This window comes from Portunus trituberculatus, chromosome 31 (genome assembly GCF_017591435.1).
Source record: "Portunus trituberculatus isolate SZX2019 chromosome 31, ASM1759143v1, whole genome shotgun sequence".
NCBI classification, from domain to species: domain Eukaryota; kingdom Metazoa; phylum Arthropoda; class Malacostraca; order Decapoda; family Portunidae; genus Portunus; species Portunus trituberculatus.
The window spans coordinates 3,486,622-3,494,121 of NC_059285.1; positions in this window are offsets into that span (position 1 = coordinate 3,486,622).

The window sequence follows — 7,500 nt, forward strand, 5'->3', positions numbered from 1 at the left end:
AAAAGAGAGGAAAAAGAAGAAAAGAAGTCAACTGAAGTGCGAGTTCTCAAAAAAAAAGAAAAGGAAGAAAAGAAAGAAAAAAGAAGACAGGAAAAAAATGCAAGTGACAGTCCTAAAAAAAAGAAAAGAAGAAAAAGAGAAAAAGAAAGGAAAATGAAGAGAAAAAAAAGCCAATCGATGTGCCAGTCTTCCCCCAAAAGAAAAGAAAAAAATGTGGCCAATCAAAGTGCCAGTAAGAAAAAACAAATATGAAGAAAAGAAAAAAAGGAAATAAGAAGAAAAGAAGCCAATTGAGATGCGTTCCCCAAAACAAGGATAGAAAAAGTCACACAAAATAGGAGGACAAGTGTTTTGAATCCTCGTCCCTTCTGAAAGCGTCACAGGAAGGAGGAAGCACAGAAGCAGGACAGATAAAGCGTCACAGGAAGGAGGAAGCACAAAAGCAGGACAAATAAAGAGTTGCAGAGTCCACAGTGCCTTACCGGTAACAGTAACTCATTGAGCAAACCATTACAGTGTTCAGAGGGAGAGTGCCATCATTTACACATCTTTGCTTGTGTGGTCACGGTTGCGTTTTCTCTCCCAACACCAGACTTGAGCGAAGAGTAAACAGACTAGTGGATCAATTACTTTTACTGATGATTGTCGATGGAAGCCTTTTTTTTTTTTTTTTTTACCATTTTGGCTTTTCACGGGAATTTCTGGGCTAAAGGGGATACTTTTCTGTGGTACTTCCTATCTCAAAGCCCACCCGCTAGGAAACCGTTGCCCCGAGTGAGAAAGCCCAACCTACACTCGGACCGTGGACAGGATTTGAACCCGTGCGCTTGGAGACCTCTCGGACCCCAAAGCACGCATGGTTTCACTGTGACTCACCTTACACAGAGCTGGGAGACTGGACTGCAGCAGGCTAGGTGATTGCAGTGATTGTGAAGTCAACAGTGAGTTTTAAGTAAGAGCTTTACAACTTCCTATGACTTGATTTCCTTTCACAGCCACGGGGGGGAGGGAGGCGGAGGTGTTCTCAAGACATGTATCCCTTTCTTTTTTGGCTAACTCTTTCGGACCTCTACGGGAACTGGCAAGTCAGTGGTCCTTTTTTAAATGTATTGCCCTTAACCAGTTGTTCCTCTTACATATAAAAAAAAAATTGACTAACCAACCATTCAAATAACTGAACTAATGTTGCCTAAGTACCCTGGCCACCACCACCACCACCACCACCACCTCCTCCTCCTGCATTGTTTGTGAAGTCAATAGTGAGGTTTAAAAGGCTATAGACTCATTTATGGCTAGGGAAGGGACAGATATTAGTGTGCTGTACAGAGACACAGTGACAGAAACAGACAGACACAGATGGACAGATAGACAGATAAACAAACAAGACAAAGACAAAAGAAAATAAAAAGACAGACAGGTAAAGAAAAAACCATACTAGTATAGAAAACGAGAGAGAGAGAGAGAGAGAGAGAGAGAGAGAGAGAGAGAGAGAGAGAGAGAGAGAGAGAGAGAGAGAGAGAGAGAGAGAGAGAGAGAGAGAGAGAGAGAGAGAGAGAGAGAGAGAGAGAGAGAGAGAGAGAGACAGAGAGAGACAGAAAGAGACTAATATCAGACTTATATATCACAACTCCTTATAGAAAAAAACCACGAAGAGAGAGAGAGAGGAAAGAGAATAAGAGAGAGAGAGAGAGAGAGAGAGAGAGAGAGAGAGAGAGAGAGAGAGAGAGAGAGAGAGAGAGAGAGAGAGAGAGAGAGAGAGAGAGAGAGAGAGAGAGAGAGAGAGAGACAACGATAACAACATAACAACTCCACTGAAAGAGACAGATAAAGCTTTAACGAACCAACACACAAAGGCAAACCCAGCGAATGAAAGACAGACATGGAAAGATTGACACCCAAAGCTCCCTCCATGTGTCCTGGACTTCAGCTTCCTATGCAGTGACTTCCTTTCAGAGGGGGTGGGGGGTTCTCAAGACATTTACCCCTTTCTTTTGGCTAACTCTATCGAACCTCTTTGGGGGCTGGCAACCAAGTGGGCCTTTTATTTATTTATTTTTATGCAGGAGGGTCAACCGGGAAAGGGCAGTAAAAGACTAGAAAAAAAAGGCCCACTTGAATGCCAGTTCTCTTAGGGTTGATTCACACTATCGGTCCGGTCTGGCTTCGCTCTCGCTCCGATCTCACTCCGGTCAAGGTCCTGGTGCATTCACATGTACGGTCTGCTCTCGCTCCGCTATCGGTCCCATCCCTTCCTCTCCTTCAACACTAGTGGAAGTCACACCACCAGTGACGGAGGATGAGTGACTTTTCTCCATCCAATTTGGCAGTTAACGAAGAAGAAGAAAGAAAGCAAAAAAGTAGATTGTGGGTTCATCCTATGCTGAAAGATAGAAAGAGTGAAGGAGAGTTCCATGCTTTATATCCTCATCATATTGATGATGAGACTAAATTTTTCAACTACTTGTGAACATTGGAACATTTGAAAAAAAAATACTCTAAAAAATTGAGGATGAAAACCACAAGATGTAATTAACTTTTGCATATTTTTTTCCAGTGTACTCATATATATATATATATATATATATATATATATATATATATATATATATATATATATATATATATATATATATATATATGCCAACTGTAAAAATTATCCTTATATCAGTGATAAATAAAATTTTATTCTCTATCTAATTATTTATCCACCTTTTGCATGATCCCATTGTAGTGTTTTCTTCTGATCCTCCATGTTTTATAGGATGAAAGGCAGAAACATTTCCCCATACAAAGGCTGAATCATGACTGGAGCGGACCGTTGCTAGTTCACACTGACTGCAACAGTCTGGTCTCGCTCCGCTCTCGCTCCAGTCAAAATATCTTTTGAATGTATCACGACTGGAGCGAGAGCGGAGCGAGAGCGAACTGTTACCGCCAGTGTGAATGCTTACATTGAAATGCATTAAACATTATTGGACCGGACCGAGACTGGAGCGAGAGCGGAGCGCGATCGAACCTATGGTGTGAATCAACCCTTGGTCAAAAAAAAGAATTAGGTAAAAGTTTGGGACTAATGTCTTTGCCCTTGCCCTTAGCCAGCTGTCACCTCTTACATAAAAAAAAAAAAAAAAATTGACTAACGAATCATTCAAATAACTAAACTAAAATTATCATAAGTACTTCTGACCACCACCACCACCACCACCTCCTTCTCCTCCTCCTCCTCCTGACGTGAGTGAGGGACTGAAGGGAAGTTTGGCAGTGAGTGTAAGTAGGGAACCGGATTCTTGTTTTATAATGTGGCAGCAAAGCAAAGGTGATCTTGTGTGTGTGTGTGTGTGTGTGTGTGTGTGTGTGTGTGTGTGTGTGTGTGTGTGTGTGTGTGTGTGTGTGTGTGTGTGTGTGTGTGTGTGTGTGTGTGTGACCAGTGTGTTCTGTGTGACAGTGTGTACAGCATGAGAGAGAGAGAGAGAGAGAGAGAGAGAGAGAGAGAGAGAGAGAGAGAGAGAGAGAGAGAGAGAGAGGAAGAGAGGAAGTTTGAAGACCGGAAGGGAATTTAGAAACGACAAACGGGAAAAAGAGAAGAGAAGAGAAGAGAAGAGAAGAGGAGGAGGAGGAGGAGGAGGAGGAGGAAGAGGAGATGGGACGGATGAATGGATAGAGACAGGAAGGGAGGGAAAGAGGAAGCGGCTCAGGATGGAGGGATGAAGAGGAGGGATGGAGAGGAGGGATGGAGGGAAGGATGGAGAGGGTGGAGGAACGGTAGGGAAGGGGGAGGGAGGGAAACAAGAGGAAATAGGGAACAGCGGGAAGGGAAATGGGAGAAAAGAAAATCCCATAGTTTCCCTCGTAATAGAAAAGGTGATTATCTGAAGGCTAATTAAGGCTGGCTGGCTCTTCTCTCTCTCTCTCTCTCTCTCTCTCTCTCTCTCTCTCTCTCTCTCTCTCTCTAGGCCTCATTACCTACGTGTGTGTGTATGTGTGTATGTGTGTGTGTGTGTGTGTGTGTGTGTGTGTGTGTGTGTGTGTGTGTGTGTGTGTGTGTGTGTGTGTTAATTAAAGTTTGATGATCTATGCTTTTCCTTTTTGTTAATCTTCCTTTTATCAACTTTTGTAATGGCGTGAGAGAGAGAGAGAGAGAGAGAGAGAGAGAGAGAGAGAGATTGGTGTAGGGGCTGTGGATCTATAGTAATTCTCTCTCTCTCTCTCTCTCTCTCTCTCTCTCTCTCTCTCTCTCTCTCTCAAGCATACCTCCCAGCCTTTTCGCCTGGTTTGCTCTCTGAGTGACAGAGAGAGAGAGAGAGAGAGAGAGAGAGAGAGAGAGAGAGATCCGGCTTCACTATTCTATTCATCAGTCTTCCCAAAATCTACCAACCTATCTCTCTCTCTCTCTCTCTCTCTCTCTCTCTCTCTCTCTCTCTCTCTCTCTCTCTCTAATATCAATCACTTTATATATCTCTTTCTATTTTCTATCTAACCAATCTTTCTATCTATCTATCTATCTATCTATCTGTCTGTCTGTCTGTCTGTCTATGCTAAGCGGCGTTTTCCTCATTGGACCTCACGCTGGGGATGACTAGGGGAGGGAGTAGTGGTGGGGGGAGGAAAGGGAGTGGGAAGGGGGAGGGAAGGGGGAGGAAATGGAGGGAAGGGGGAGGAAAGAAGGGAGAAGGAGGGGGAGTTTTTCTTTTCTTTTTTGCGAACAGTACCAGACTGAGAGAAGACGTGGAGGAGGAGGAGGAGGAGGAGGAGGAGGAGGAGGAGGAGGAACCATGACAATTAACATGTGGGAGGTAACTTTCTCTGGGCTTCTCTCCTCCTCCTCCTCCTCCTCCTCCTCCTCCTCCTCCCTATATTCCTCCCATAACCTCCCTCCCCGTTCTTCCTTCTTTTCTCCTTCCTCCTCTCTCCTCTCTCCTCCTCCTCCTCCTCCTCCTCCTCCTCCTCCTCCACCTCCTCCTCCTCCTCCAGCTGGTTACTCCTCCCTCCCTCCTGGCGGGGAAACACGCTAAGTAGGTCGGTCAGTTTGCACATGCCCGCCCCAGGAGGTGGAGGAGGAGGAGGAGGAGAGCAAGGAAGCTGTCTGTATGCCTGTCTGACGAGTGACTCCCTCCTTTACTTCCTCCTCCTCCTCCTCCTCCTCCTCCTCCTCCTCCTCCTCCTCCTCCTCTTCTTCCTCCGCCTCCTTCCCTTCCTGCTAAACCACAAATTTCTACCAATCTCCACGTAGTATATGCTCTCTCTCTCTCTCTCTCTCTCTCTCTCTCTCTCTCTCTCTCTCTCTCTCTCTCTCTCTCTCTCTCTCTCTCTCTCTCTCTCTCTCTATGTATGTATGTATGAGCGTAGTCACACCCAACTCATTAACCTACACACACACACACACACACACACACACACACACACACGGCCCGGTAGCTCAGTGGTTAGAGCGCTGGCTTCACAAGCCAAAGAACCGGGGTTCGATTCCCCGGTCGGGTGGAGATATTTGGGTGTCTCCTTTCACGTGTAGGTGCTGTTCACCTAGCAGTGAGTAGGTACGGGATGTAAATCGAGGAGTTGTGACCTTGTTGTCCCGGTGTGTGTTGTGTGCCTGGTCTCAGGCCTATCCAAAGATCGGAAATGAGCTCTGAGCTCGTTCCGTAGGGTAACGTCTGGCTGTCTCGTCAGAGACTGCAGCAGATCAAACAGTGAAACACACACACACACACACACACACACACACACGTAAAAATCAACATTAATGAAGAAAACGATGATGACAATATTGATGATGATGATGATGGTGATGGTGATGATGGTGGTGGTGATGGTGTTGGTGGTGGTGATGACGATGATGATGATGATGATGGTGGTGGTGGTGGTGGTGGTGGTGGTATTTACTTATGACCTTGACCAAGAAAGAAAATAGGGGAGGAAGACACGGCCGCTAATGGTTCTCTCTCTCTCTCTCTCTCTCTCTCTCTCTCTCTCTCTCTCTCTCTCTCTCTCTCTCTCTCTCTCTAACTTTTGTAGAGAAAACTGACGATAAGAAAAAGAAAGCCAATGTGATGTTTGTTGGGGGACTGTGGGCGGTGAAAGCCTGAGAGAGAGAGAGAGAGAGAGAGAGAGAGAGAGAGAGAGAGAGAGAGAGAGAGAGAGAGCGCATAGACATTTATCAACTGATCTATATTGGTTTGATATTTTCCTGTTACCTCCACCACCACCACCACCACCACCACCACCACTACTACTACTACTACTACTACTACTACTACTACTACTACTACTACTACTACTACTACTTCTACTATTACTACTGCTGCTGCTGCTATTATTATCATTATTATTATTATTATCATTATTATTATTATTATTATCATTGTTACTACTACTGCTACTACCACTACTATTACTACTACTACTACTACTACTACTACTACTACTACTACTACTGAGCCCCAACGTAAACTCTCTCTATTCACACTTTTTCCCACCCGTTAGTACCAACCCCTCCCCATCCTCTCCCAACCCCACCCCTCCCCACCCCTCCTCCCCCCTGCTAACCATCCTCCCACCATACAAACAAACAAACACTAGAGAACAAACACACAAACACACAAGACTCACACGATAATTACACCTCCTCGCATTGCCAAACAGCGTGTGTGTGTGTGTGTGTGTGTGTGTGTGTGTGTGTGTGTGTGTGTGTGTGTTATTGAGCATAACACTCTCTTGCCACACCTTACGTGATGGCTCATAACACTTTCGCACGCTCATCACACACACACACACACACACACACACACACACACACACACACACGTCTTTTCACATCACACTTGTTCAATTTACGCCATCATTACGCTAATACACCACTGCACACCTGCCCATACATAACCACACCTGTTCATTACCACTTCCACACCTCCAACACTGCACCATACCCTCCACCACACTCTCCACCACGCCCCTCACCATATCCCTCCACCACACCCCTAACCTCATCACTACAAGACTGTCTGCCAAATTAACCCATATCTCCCTCCTCTACACCTGCACACACCTGCCAGCCTTCCCACACCTGACATCCGCTCTATACGTTACGTGTTTGGCGATTGTTATCTTCTCCTTCCTGTTTTGTCAAGATGCGTGTTGTGGTGGTGGTGGTGGTGGTGGTGATAGCAACAGTGGTGATGATAGTTGTTACACGCACGCGAACGCACGCACACGCACACACACACTTGACAGGACACCATATCCTTGCATATACACAACCACAAAAAATAATAACAATAACAACAACAATATTAACATTTATTTTCAGTAGCAGTAACCACAACATCACCACCACTATCACCACTACCGCCATCACCACCACTATATCAAAATGTATCAAACTTACTATGTATACCACTCACGATAACACACTCACACATACACATCACAAACACACACTCACAACACACTCAAAACACTCAAAACACACACACACACACACACACACACACACACACACACACA